This window comes from Amblyomma mixtum, chromosome 1 (genome assembly GCF_055824585.1).
Source record: "Amblyomma mixtum isolate Tamu chromosome 1, ASM5582458v1, whole genome shotgun sequence".
NCBI lineage: Eukaryota > Metazoa > Arthropoda > Arachnida > Ixodida > Ixodidae > Amblyomma > Amblyomma mixtum.
Window position 1 is genome coordinate 160889616 of NC_143012.1, and position 14292 is coordinate 160903907.

The following is a 14292-nucleotide window of genomic DNA, read 5'->3' on the forward strand; positions in this document are numbered from 1 at the left end:
GAGAATGAGAAGGGAATTGTACAGCTGATACAGAGTGCATACGAGTATATGCGCCTGCCTTAGCGCCAAAAGCGAACAAACGCATAGCGTGTCTGCCTATGAAGGGCGTTAACCGCTGCCTGCCAGCCCGAGCCGCCCTTCATGCTTGAGAATAGCGTCCCCGCTCTTCGGTGAGGTCAGCACCACTCGCCCAGCCTTGGACCAGCCAGGCAGCGTGTGCCAGTCTGCGGGACGGCTCCGTCGGCGTCCTCCGGTGGTCAGACTGTCGCAGTCCCCGTTGAACTTATTGTGTTTTGTTTCTTGGTCTTTCTTTTGTGTTAGTGCACTTTATTTGCAATATCTTTATTGTATTGTAGTCTCTTTCGAGTGTTATTTTGCACGAGTTGCATTATATTCTAATTCACTTTATATGTGCTCGCGCACGTGATTGTGAAATTCTTCTCTATCATCTCTTTTCTTTATAAACTTCGTTTTGTTCGTGAACATTTCGCTCCGACCCATTCTCTGTCTTCCGACCAGCGAAAGCTAGGCACTAAACGACCACCTCCCTAGTCAGCTGATTTCTGGCTGAGCTTGCCACGCTGAGTTTAGGGCATCTGCTATGAGACGGCGACCGCTACCCCCACACGCTCTAAGGTATCTTGGAGTGCAGGCATAAGTGCGCGAAAACTGACACTGGCAAACACGCAGTACGGTTTATCATCAAAAACCAGCTGCTCTAAGATACGCTTGACATTTTCAGCTGTCACTATAGCTTGATATATGGAGATCATTTACGAGGTACCAGTTGAAACAAATAATCTGAATTGCTCTCCTGAGAAGAGGTGTAATATATAAACGTTTCTCCTTTTTTTCGCGTTGCCTTAGGCAATTTGGCAATAAGGATTTTTTAAGAGCCACTCTTGCACAAAATACACTGTGGAATGCGCAGAAAACACAAAGTGCAAAAGTCACTGCTTGGCGCAGAGGCAGGCGGCGAGAACAGTTCAAAGCAGGAGACCAAATCAGCAGCCTTCAGCAGCAAAAGCATCGGTGGCAAAACCCGATGGCTGTTCGTATTTTGGACCGAAAGCTCCTTTACGCCATTGTTCGCCAAGGTCGCCGACCGCAGCCTCATGACCTTCAACCGGAGGCGCACCGTTGGTTTGGCTGGATATCATGCCACGTGAAGCGCTGCAGCTGTAGACGCTGCGCGACGCACTGAGCCTCTCATGGCCAGCTGTGGACACATGACTAACCCCGTGACTCGCCGTTCGCTTAATAAGGAGACCACGCCGCTGCTGATACTGAGTTTCGCCATGGAGGAGCGTGCGGTCGTAAGGCCTGCAAGAACCATGCGTTATAAACAGCAGGCTGGGTCGCAGCACCCTACAGAAGTGGCTCGTCGGGCCGCGGTGTTGAGGAGAAAGAGAGAAGCTAGTCGCGCCAAGGAAGCGGCCGAAAAAGAGAAAGAACGTGAGCAACGATCGCTCAACGGCGTTTGCAAGCCAAGGAAAGGCGACAGAGGAAGGCATTGGCGCGAAGCTCCTGACTGCCAATGTTTTCGGTATAACTAGAGTTACACTAAGGCATTTGTTTGGGCTGATCGGTACATTGTTAAAACTGAAGGCACAGCGCACGAAAGACAGGACTAAGGTAGGGACAAACACAGCGCTGACTTGCGACTAAAATGCTTTATTGCTCGCACTCAATAAATAGGCGAAAATGCTTTTGGTTGCTGTCCTTCTTGACAATCATCACTGATGCTGTATCTGTTGATTGTGCTCCCTTTTCGCCTATTTATTGCGTGCGAGCAATAAAGCATTTTAGTCGCAAGTCAGCGCTGTGTTTGTCCCTACCTTAGTCCGGTCTTTCGTGCGCTGTGCCTTCAGTTTTAACTAGAGTTAATTTAGAATGGAGTAGGATGATGATGATAATCGACTGATGTTGGTGATCGACAGATATTGGAGTTGATCTTGAAGTCTTCTGATGGTTCGGTTACCCCGCGACACGTTGCGGAGCAGGCTAGAAAATGTCTTCGGGACACTAGGTACTATATTGCACGGGCGCTCACCAGCGACCTGCCCTCCGATATCCCTTGCTCTGCCGGTCTCCCCGGCCTCTTTCGATCTCCCCATCCTCCTCATTTCGCGCCAAAAGCTCCCATTAAATATCTTTGCCAGCATTCTGGGGACCCTCTCTGTAACCGATAGGAAGTACACTTGTCAGGGCCGTTGAGGAGAATTTCGTTCAAACTGAAGGAGCCAATAGCACACCGGTGCTCACGGATATGTTGTAGCACCGCGCTTATTCGAAGACGTTACGCATTTCCGCTTGGTTACAGCACAGAGGCACAAACTCACAAAAACGCCTGCGAAGCACAGGAAAGGCGAATACCCAGTCCGAGTCGCGCGCACTTCCCTGGTCGCGTTGCCCCTTTCGCTGATCGTCTCTGAGGCATCCAGTCCCTCACGAGGTCTGCAGTTAAAAGCAATAAATTTACACGCGACCCCCTCTCGAAGTCCCAGCGGTCCGCGCGCCAGCTTCAATATTCAGCTCGCACGCGGCCTCGCAAGGCCTCGTCCTCTCGCAGCCGGCTAACCACCGCTCTTGCATGCACATTACCACGTTTGTTGAAAACAAACCCATTCGAACTAAGACGGGGTGGCGGCCGCTCGAGGAAGCCCAACAAAAAGCTACAAAAAAAGAGGCGGGCGAAGGCAAATAAAGAGAACAATACTTCATCCATGACGTTATAATAAAAAATACATTCCAACTTGTTCCCAAGACACATCATTATCAGGGCACTCGAACAATTTATTTATTTATTTATTCAAGTTACCCCTAAATGCCCTCCAGAAGAGGGTATTACATAGGGGGGGGGTACAATCATAAGTATATCGCGATACATTTTAACAAGTAAGTGTAACAAAAAAACGTTAATTAAAACATAAGGCATCACACAAACAAAAATTGAACACTAACAAAAACAGCAAACATTTGCACATTTCCGTCACAGCGAAGAAGCTCTTGGAATTTTTTATTGTCAGTTTCTGTGGCGATGACTGATGGCAAACTATTCCATTCAGTGATAGTACGGGGAATAAATGAATTGGCATAAGACGTTGAATGACAGCTTACGCGTTTAACTTTGAAAGAATCATCACGGCGTGGAAAGAGAGCATCAGGTGACTGAAACAAATCACAGCGAAGGGATGGGTGGTGATAAAGCTTATGGAAAAGGGTTAAGCGAGCAAGTTTACGGCGATATGACAAATCTTCCAGTTCGGCATGTTTTTTTAATGCTGAAACGCTTGTGAAGGGTGAGTAAAGAGGAAAGTTGGGCAACTTGGATAACGTTCATAATGTAAAAATAGCGCACAGGGAACACAAGGGACGGAAAGTAAACGACGCAGACAAGCGCTAACTCGCAACTGAGGTTTATTGCTGACGCGCGCAATATAAGGTAGTCACTTTAAAAACATAAAACCAAAACAACCACGAACAGTCCCTCCTCGAAAGACCAAGTCAGAGGAAAAAATTGAAATTGAAGCATCAGGCGCCACTCATCGCTGTGGAAGATCAGTTAAAAAACCGTTATCAAAAAGAAATTCAATGCAACGCTGAGGCTAAAAAATCGGTTTCACAGTCTGCCAAGTTAACAGAGGGCTCACTGATACACGGATTCCGACATTTCCTAATATGGTATGCCTCCATTATCTCGCGTACACGCTGATCTCGATGTCTGAAAAGTATGACGGTACTAGAAAAAATCGGTTTGCAAATTTTCCCCTTCTGCTCTTCTTTTTTGCTACATTCCCGGCAATGCTCAGGAAGATTGCCATAATTGCCATAATGATCTTTTAGGGAGTTACGGTGTTCACCAAGCCTAACGTTGAGGCATCGCCCCGTTTGTCCTACATAGACGGCTCCGCAGGACAACGGTAGTTTGTACACTACACCCAAGCTACAGGGAACAAACGGGGCGCGGTGCCTAACGGTGCATCCGCGCTTTTTCCGCTTATCTCCAACACCTTCCTGCCTGTTCCGTATCTGAGAGCATAAACTGCTCAGCTTGCTTGGCCCGGAAAAAACCACCTGGACGCGGTAGCGGCTCCCTACCTTATGTAACCCATGTGTCATTCTATGCACGTAGGGCACCACGCCGACTTTATGCCGCTCCCTTCCAACGTCTTGGGATTTTTGTGCCCTTTTAATCCAACGCACTAGTTTGCCGCACGTCATCGAGATGACATGCATGGGATACCCTGATTCCTTGAGCCTGTTCATCTGTGCGGAGACGCTCCGTGTATCAGTGAGCCCTCTGTTAACTTGGCAGACAGTGAAATCGATTTTTTAGCCTCAGCGTTGCATTGAATTCCTTTTTGATAACGGTTTTTTAACTGATCTTCCACAGCGATGAGTGGCGCCTGATGCTTCAATTTCAATTTTTTTCCTCTGACTTGGTCTTTCGAGGAGGGACTGTTTGTGGTTGTTTTTGTTTTATGTTTTTAAAGTGACTACCTGATATTGCGCGCGTCAGCAATAAACCTCAGTTGCGAGTTAGCGCTTGTCTGCGTCGTTTACTTTCCGTCCCTTGTGTTCCCTGTGCGCTATTTTTTACATCATGAAGGGTGAGTAGTCTGAAAATATGAAACGAACAGCACGGTTTTGCAAGCATTCAATGTTAGTGATAACGTAGGCTTGAATAGGGTCCCAAATGGCCGCAGCATATTCGAATTTAGGGCGTATAAGAGTTATATAAGCAAGCTTTTTAACGTGTATAGGGGCGTATCTGAGGTTACGTTTAAGAAAACCAAATGAGCGGTTAGCAGATGCTAGGGTGAGGTCGATATGGTGATGCCATGTTAGGTCAAACTGAAGGTGCACCCCAAGGTACTTGTATGTTGATGTTAGTTCCACAGTATTGTCATTTAGAATATAAGTGGTTGGAATGCGAGCTGTACGGCGAGTGAAAGATATTAGTTTAGTTTTAGAAACGTTTAATGTCATTAACCATGATGAGCACCAAGCGCTTACTGCGTTCAGGTCAGATTGTAGGGATTGGCGGTCACCGTCTGCAGTAATGTTACGGCAAATTACGCAGTCATCAGCGAAAAGGCGATGTCTAGATGTTGCACAGGTAGGTAAATCATTAATATAGGTTAGAAAAAGCAAAGGCCCTAGCACGCTTCCTTGTGGTACCCCAGATGTCACATTAGCAGAGGAAGGGTTAGAATTATTAACGGAGGTAAACTGAGTTCTAGATGACAGAAAGTCCTTAATCCAAGCGAGCACGTTAGGGTGTATATTAATCTGTGCTAGTTTCAGTAGAAGTTTTTGATGAGGAACCCGATCGAAAGCTTTTGAGTAATCCAAGAACACTGCGTCGACCTGAAAGCCCGCGTCAAGTGATAATTGTAAGTCATTAATAAAGCCAGCTAATTGAGTATCACAAGAAAATCCCTTCCGAAAACCGTGCTGATAATCAAAAATAATGTTATGATCTTCGAGATAGCTGATGACTTGGCTGTGAATGATATGTTCAAGTAGTTTGCAAACAGTGCTGGTTAACGAGATGGGTCTATAGTTTAATGGAGAGGAACGATCACCTGATTTAAATATAGGTATTACTTTGGCTATCCGCCATGTGATTAGGAATTAATCCGTGTGATAATGCTTGCGAAAACAAACAGGACAGCACAGCGCTAATGCTTTGGGATGTGTTCTTCAGCAACTTATTGTTGAAACCGAGGTGATCCGAACTATTAGTTATTTTAAGATTGTTTAATAAAGCTAAAATACCAGTTTGATTAATAACTATTTCAGGTATGCAAATATCTTGGATTATATCTAAGTCAGGGAATGAGCTAATGTCTTCTTTGGTGAATACTAATGAGAAGGCGTCGTTGAAAACCTGAGCACATTCATACTCTCTAATTATGACGCCGTCGCTGTGTGAAAGCAAAATTTCGGGTTCAAAGCCAGGATTTATGATGCGCATGCACACGAAGATAGTTCCGAGCGGTTCATACAACATTGTCTTTAATCACCGAAGCACATAAGACAAAATGGAAAAATAACTGTCGCGCAAACAACATTCGGTCATTTCCATGTGATAGCCTCTGAACATCGAGTCCCACCAGCTCTGGATCCCACACTCCCACCTACTGCATCCGCGCTTACTTCAGCTGTTCGTTCCAATGTCTAGAAGTGCAACCAAGGGTAGCTGTGTCAGATATTTATTTATTTATTTAGTAGTACTGCAGGCCAATAGTATGGGCAAAGCAGGAGGGGCATATCACAAACAAAAAAGAAAGCACAGAAAAGCGTATAAAATGTAACATGAAATGAACATATGCACAAAAAGAAGCACAAATGAAAGCTCAACATTGCTAACTTGCCCAAAAATGATTTTGCAGTGCAGCCATGAAATCGTTAGACTGAAATACACCAATGGGAAGTGAATTCCACTCGTTAGCGGTTCGAGGGAAAATACTCTACTTGTATCGTTTGTTTCCGCGAATATCAGTGCAAGCAAATCTCATGACTGTGTGGTGTTCTCATATAAGGCCGACATACGAAAACTGGTAACGTCAGATTATTTTTTTAAGAAAGAGTATTGTGTAGTAGTACAAGACGATTAATTTTCCTGCGTATTTCGAGTGCGTATTCTACTTTCTAGCATTATTGAGGACGGCGAATCCTTCCTCGCATACTTCAAAGTATGGCTCCTAGCGCATCGCTCCTTGTTGCGAAATGGCGAGGCAGTTAAGGGTGGAGTGGGCATGGCCAACGCAGCTTACAATTCAGCGGCATCCTCCCGGGTCGAACACTCGCACTTGCCGTATACGATCGAAAATCGGTGTGGCACAGGCGGTCCGCGCAGTGAAGACATTCCGTCTGCGCCAAGCCCTAATTCATGATCCTCGCGGTGGATAGCCCACTCAGGACACACGCCGTCACGACGGACAGAGCCATATTTTCTGAGAGATCCTTTATTTTTTGCGTGCTTCACTGCGGTAGCGTGTATACGCTAGACGACAGCCCATGAGCTGCATAGGCAAATGCATGCCAGGATCGTGCTGTGATTTGGCGTGCGCCGCTAATTTTCGCCGTTTCCGGGCTCTGCACATGGTAAATGTCGCAGACATGGTCCCCACTAGCTCATCTCCTTTCGTATAGCAATCTCTCCACCGTAGCATTGCCTGTACCTGTGTATGCTGCCTCAGAATCAGTTTTAGCTGCGACACCTCCTCCTCAAGCGAAGCCGCTACCGCTGAGGGCGCCGCTATTTGAGCCACGTCAGTGGTGCAACCCTCCTGACGCACTGTTTCCACGTCGATGCGCAAATAATGTTCACATTGGACACCGGCGCCTGGGGAGCCGCCCTTGTTCTCATGCTCAGAGGTTCAGCGCAAGTATACGTCATGACCTCGCGTGCATCGTCCTTAGGATTGGTTTAGCGACGGTCTGATTGTCGCCCCTCCTGTCCACGGGGTTCACCTCCATGCTAGCAGGTAGGAACTCCTGTTCCCTTTCAACCGCGATTGCTGACACAGCAACATTTGGCAACTCAGCACCTGCGATCTCTACATTGTTTGCCGGGTTCTGCGCTTCACCTGAAGCGCTCTCAATCCCTACCCGCTTCAAGCTGCAGCAACTATCCGACTCCTTAGCTACACTGCCCTGCGCTTGGTTGCCATCTCCTCTTTCTGGAGGCGGTGACTGGTTATGAGCTCGGTCTAGCAGTACCACCGCCTTCTGCGCACTACGTTCTTTCTGGAGCGATTCTTTCATGTATTCGGCTATCGCGAGCTCGCGCTCGAGAGACTCCAGACTTACACCTTCCAGTTGATTTTCGAGACACCTATCTCGCGTGGACACTGATACGCGCCTCGAGTAATGCCCACTCGAACACCTCAGCGCAGCCGCCACCTGCCATTCCATTGGCACGCTCTCAATTCCAACCGGCTTCATTTCGTCACGACTTGCCCGTTCATCTGGAGCATTGCTCTGCTCCTGGTTGGCATCTTCTCTACCTGAAGGGGGTGATCGGCTCTGAATTTACTCTAGCAGTACCATCGGCTTCTGCGCTTTCGCTCTTTCTAGAGAAATTCTTTCTTCGGCCTGTACTTTTCTTCGGCCATCGCGACTTCGGGCTAGAAAGACTCTGAACTCACACCGTCCAGTTCATCGTCGAGATAACTACCTCACCTAGGCCCTAGCGCGGGCCTGGTGTTATGCCCACTCGAATACCTCAACGCGGCCATCGAACCTCCTGCTCTCTAACCCTGTGGCTCGAGCTATAGAGGCAAGCAAAATGGGAAAGGGGACTCACTATACTGTCGTGTCGATGTCCATGGCTTCTGCGGCTCCCTCCGAGTCTTTTCACTGAGATGCTGCCTCGTCCTTTCCGACGGCTGCAGCACCCTCTTGCTGGGAGGCCTCTCGTTGCTCCCTCTACGCTCCGCAGAGTTGAAGCGGTCTTCACCCAAAGACTCTCCTCAGCTTCTGTCCCCTCGTCGCCGCCAATACCTCCAGAGGCCTCGCACCAGGATGTCGCCTCCCTTCGCTCCCAGTAGCCTCCGAAGCCTATCACCAGGAGCAAAGCGGAAAGTTGGGCAAGTTGGATAACGTTCATGATGTAAAAAATAGCGCACAGGGAACACACGGGACGGAAAGTAAACGACGCAGACAAGCGCTATCTGCGTCGTTGTCTGCGTCGTTTACTTTCCGTCCCGTGTGTTCCCTGTGCGCTATTTTTACATCATGATCATTATCACCAGGAGCTTGCATACTTCCTCTGCAACCGGCGCCCAGGTGTCGCGATGATTGTCCGCAGCGGCGGGGCCTCTCAGAGTGTTGCCCTCCGCTAGTGTACCACTGTGCCCAAGTCCATGTCCGCTCCACAGAAAGCCACAGGAATCATCCTGTCGACTGCGCCAGTTAAATTTGAATGGTGGAGGATGAAAATGATCATCGATCGATGTTGGTGATCGGCAGATATTGGTGTTGACCTTGAGGTCTTCTAATGGTTCGGGGATCCGGGGACACGTTGCGGAAAAGACCGGACAACTTCTTCTGGACACTATGTTCTGTATTGCACAAGCGGTCATCAGAGACCTACTATCCGATGTTCCTGGCCCGGCCAATTTCCCGGTCTCCCCAGCCTCACTTCATCTCTCGCCGCACCCCCCCCCCCCACCATTCCACCCCAAAAACTCCCTTTAACTACCTCTGCCCAGCATTCTGGGGAACCTTTTTGTAACCAATAGGAAATGTGCTTGTCAGGGCCAATCAGGAGAATTTAGTTCAGACTGAAGGAGCCAATAGCACGCCCGTGCTCACGGAGTTGTGTCGCGAGCGCCACGCGAATTCCAAGCCATTACGCATTTCAGCTTGCTTATAGCACAGAGACACAAACGCACTGAAACTCCAGTGAAGCACAGGGAGGCGAACACCCAGCCCAATCAGCGCGCACTGTCCTGGTCGCGCTTCCCCCGTCGCGCATCGCGCATCCCGTCGTTCACGCGGACTGCTGTTAAAAGCAATAAATTTACACGCGACCCATCTTGAAGCCCCAGGAGTCCACACGTCGGCTCCGTTTCCAGCTCGAGCGCTACCTCGCAAGGCCTCGTCCTTTTGCAGCCTGCTAAGCGCCGTTCTTGCATGCACTTGACCACATTTGTTGAAAACAAATCCATTCGAACGGCCCGTGGGTGGCGCCGCTCGAGGAGCCCGAACACAAAGCTACAAAGAAAACCGAGGCGGGCCAAGCTGCGGCTGCTGGGTGTGCGCAGCCCGATAGCATCTTTGCGCTACAGCCCGCGTTCTCAACTACTAGGTTTAGAAGAGTTAAGCCATAGACATTTTATTGCGAAAGCAATACTGCTCGCAGTTTGAGCCCTTTAGCGTCGTCCCGGCGGTTTTAGCATGACCTCCGCTGTGACGTCACGCCAGACAGAGAGAGACGGAGCCCCAACTCGTCTCGTCGCGGTCGTCCCAGCGTAACCACTCTGCGCGCCGCTGCCGCGAGGAGGCGCTCGCTATGATGACGTCACGCCAGACGGGGATATATCGGGCTCCGACCCGGCTCGTCGCAGTCGTCCTGGCGTAACCACGCTGTGCGTTTCAGCCAGGCCATGTCGTCCGACATGCACAAGGCAAGGCTGCAACGATTTCTTTCTCTCAGTTGCAACAACATCAAAAACAAAATATAAAAAACTTACCGAAGACGCTTTGAGTCGCCGCGCAGCGGCGGCCGGTAGCCACGCGTGACCTGTAAACGTGGCGCATTGCGTTCCAAGACGCTTTCAGTCATCGCGCAGCGGCGGCCGGTAGCCACGCGTCACCTGTAGACGCGGCGCACTGCGTTCCTTCAGCTGGAGGCGCTGCGCTTTTGCTTTCGCAACCTACCAGGCTTAACCAAAGCTAAGCCCCCGCCAGTTTTTTCTCTTTCATTTGCTACAGTAAGGCTGTGAAATGGTCTTGCGCAGTTGAGGTCGGCTGCAAGAACTTTCGTCGTGAAGGTTCTCACATAGCTGCAACCCCACTGCCAGAAAATGTAACATAGCTGCGCTCGATCGTCAGACCTATCAATGTTCTACTCTGATGTTCGGCAGACTAGATGATGTTCGGCTTCGCGTTCCTTGCCGAGCACCGCACCCACTTTTAAGGGTAAAGGCACTGCTCGCCGCTTTGGCCTAGTCACGTATTGCGCGCTGGATCGTGGGTTGGGTTGGATCGGACACTCTTGCTTCTCAGAACCCATCAATCTTATCAATCTTGACTCTTCTTCGTCTCGCAAGGAAATGACTGAAAACAGCCAATGCCCACCTCAAGAAAGTACCCACTCTTACCCATTAATACCGCAAACTTACCTATCAGAAAAAACCTTGTTCTATTTTTTTTCCCATTTTGCCCCCATTGTATTAAGAGACACACATGAGGTACTAGAATTGCGGACAAAAAATATTGTCGTGACTTATGACGAACACGAAAAAGATAATAATGAATAGCAGCCCTTAGCGAAAACTAATACGTTTGGAATATACGGAGGTCTATTTAAAATGTATTTTAAACATATTTTGTATTCATGAATGCACTAAAAATATGTAGGAAATACGTTTCTGAAATTTCATGCTTGGTATTCGAAATATATTTTTAAAATGTGCCAAAAATACCTCACTTAAAGCATACTTCGAGCACTTTTCAAATACATGAAAAAATATGCATGCAGTTTTAGCACCTTGTCAGTGTATTAAAAGTGTATTTTCGGAAATATGAAATTAATTCATCGAAAGTATACTTCAATTCTAGAAAACGGGCAGCCCTTGTAAACGTATATGTATGCAGTTTTAGCATCTTGTCAATGTATTAAAAGTGAACTTTTGTAAATATGAAATTAATTCATCCGAAATATATATCAATCCTAACAAACGGGCAGTCCTTTTAAACGTCTTTGCACACTTCTAGTTGCCATGAACAGTCGAGTGCTCGAAATCGTGTTTCGGGAAATGGCATTTGCGTGTCGTCAATGTATTTGAAGTGTACTTCCGTAAATACGTAATTAATTCGTCCAAAGAACACTGAAATTCTAGCAAATTGGCAGTCCGCATTAGCATATTTGCAGCGCACTACAAGCTGTCGTTGAACAATCTAATGCTCAAAATCGAGTTTCGGGACATCGCATTTTGGTGCTGGCCATCTATTTAAAGTGTACTTTCGTAAATACGCAATTAATCCGTCTGAAGTATATTTAAATTCTAACAAATCGGTTGTCCGCGTAAACATATTTGCATTACACTTCAAGCTACCGTGGAACAATCTAGGGCTCGAAATGACGTTTCAGCGAAGAGTGAAAACTTTCCCTTCCTTGTCATCCTTTCGCTTATGGTAACTTCTAGCAGGAAGGTGATCACCACTTATACCCCTGCTACACGGGCGCTTCGAATGCCTTCCAGCCGAATGTCATCTAACGATGCTACATGTGTTCTGTCTAAGGGAGTGCTTGAAGATAATATTACGCCAATGAATATTAACCGCGTCAGCATGAAATTTCCCCGGGAGTGCGCCGATGAGGACGACTGCACTCATACTGTTGTTTACATCGCTTGTTTACATAACATAAAACGCAATCTGCGCTTTGGTTCTAATAAACAATCTGTTTTCTTTTTTACTGATTGTACTCGTGATTGTTTACGCAGTGCTACAATGTGTGGGAAGCGATGATGCAATCGCACGCCTGAGAAAGCCGGGTTGTTGGCATCGCGCAGGACTGGCGCTTCTCGCTTCTTGTCCCGGCTTTCTCCGACGTGACCAGTACTTTTTTTTAAACTACTTTATCCAGAATTATGTATGGCGACTGTTCGCTTTAACTGAAACGGCCTAACTTGTTATCCACAAGCTAGCGACGGCGACGACTGCTGCTGGCCGTAAAGCACGGCTCGGCAGTCTGGGTCACACCGGCGATTCCCGTTCATCGTACGCGTGCCCTGCGATGTAAGCAATAGTTGATTTCAGGTTACTGTTGCCAAACCTACACCTGGTGACCATTTGCATTCGCTAAAGCTTGTGATTCGCTCTTCACAACCGCCGAAATCACAGATCCAACCCTGCGAACTCGCTGGGCCTAGTCGTCGCGGAAGAGAACAGAGCCGTCGTCGATTGAAACTGATTTGGCAAGCGCTTATCGCTGGTGAGTGTTCAGGTATGCACACGTGAAATATAGCCGTTCGTTTCGCTCATTTAGAAGCGCGAGCATGCACACACCGCCGCCTCATCACCGTGCTCTCGCTCAGCCGCCGACAAGGCTGACCGTCCGCCGACCGGATTCGTCGGTGTCGTTGGCCTGAAAAACGTGTCCCTCTAGAATCATATTATAGTAAACTAGATATTTCACTATAATTACATGCTGTTGTTCAGCGTGATATATACTGTCGTTGTCGGACTAGTGTGACCGCCGTCGTCGTCGTCGCTGTACACTGAAAACGAGCTGAGCAAAAGCGCCTTGGGTACTTCTGGGTCCGAATAAGCCAGCGGAAAGGACCCCGTGTGGCAGGGCAGACCGGCTCCCTTACACGCCCATGTATCTGTTGGTTGACAGTTCGACTCCTGACCTGTGCCTGACGCAAGTTTCAACTAGCAATTCCGTTCTCAATTAATCCCAGATTCGAACGCGACCAGTAGGGTACTTCTGCGATAATTTGGAAGCCCACAGTATTTGCGCAAAAAAAGGTATCACCGTGCAAAATAGTGCGTCGCTTTCGCTGGGTATATATACGGCAAGCCAAGTATAGCGCTTGTGGTAGGATTTGTTGTTTGCTGTGTCGCTGTCGTCTTGGTATGCTGTATGTAGGTATCTGCCGTTCCCATTCAATCACGTGACGTTATAATATCAGACTCCTGTTGATTAATGATAAATACCCGTGTACGATTTGTTCTCCAGTTGATGAATTAACCCGTGTCATTCCATGGAGCCGCCCAGTAGACTTTTTTTTAAGCCCGAGTAAACACATTTTTAATGTATTAAATGTATATTTTTAGTATATTTCTAATGTATATTTTTATTATATTTTTAATGCATTATAAATATGCTAAGCGGGCAAAAATGTACTTTTCACGTATTTTTAAGAACGTTTAAAATATTATTCCTAGTATACTTAGAAAGCATTCGTATTGCAGTTTAAGCATAGGGACAAAAAAATGCGAAATAAATATGAAATTAATACAATACGTTTGAAATGCATTTTTAGCACATCCTCTTTTCGCTAAGGGAGATAGCTTCGTTGTATTCGCCTGCACCTGACAACAGTGAACTGGGGCCATAAATATAGTCAGTGCTGCATGTAAAATAACAAACGAAGAGCTTGAACAGACTGCGATGAAACAAAGTGAATGTGTGACTTCGTGCGTAAGGATTCGTGGCAAGAAACGAGAAAATAGCTTTGCCACCGCGGCGCTTTTGACAGCATACCATCTACAGTAGCTACATTTTTCATGTAGCTATCTCGATTTGTCCTTCCGGTTTGTGTGAGATTAACAAGGCGAGGACTGGCTTTGTCTACCGGAAGACTTGAGCTTTCCTTGCGCGACATGAGCCAGCCGAACAATTTCTGTACGCGCGCATACCGTTTCCGAAGGGACCGTCGTTAATGCTTTGATTGCGCTTAGAGATGATTGTTTGGATACATGCGTAAGAACTAAGTAGGGTAGTTCAGACTAGTTACATGCTTTATATGCCAAATCACTGTCCCATCGTAAACTACCTCTAGGTTCATTAAACATTCCATCCTTTCTAATGACGCACTA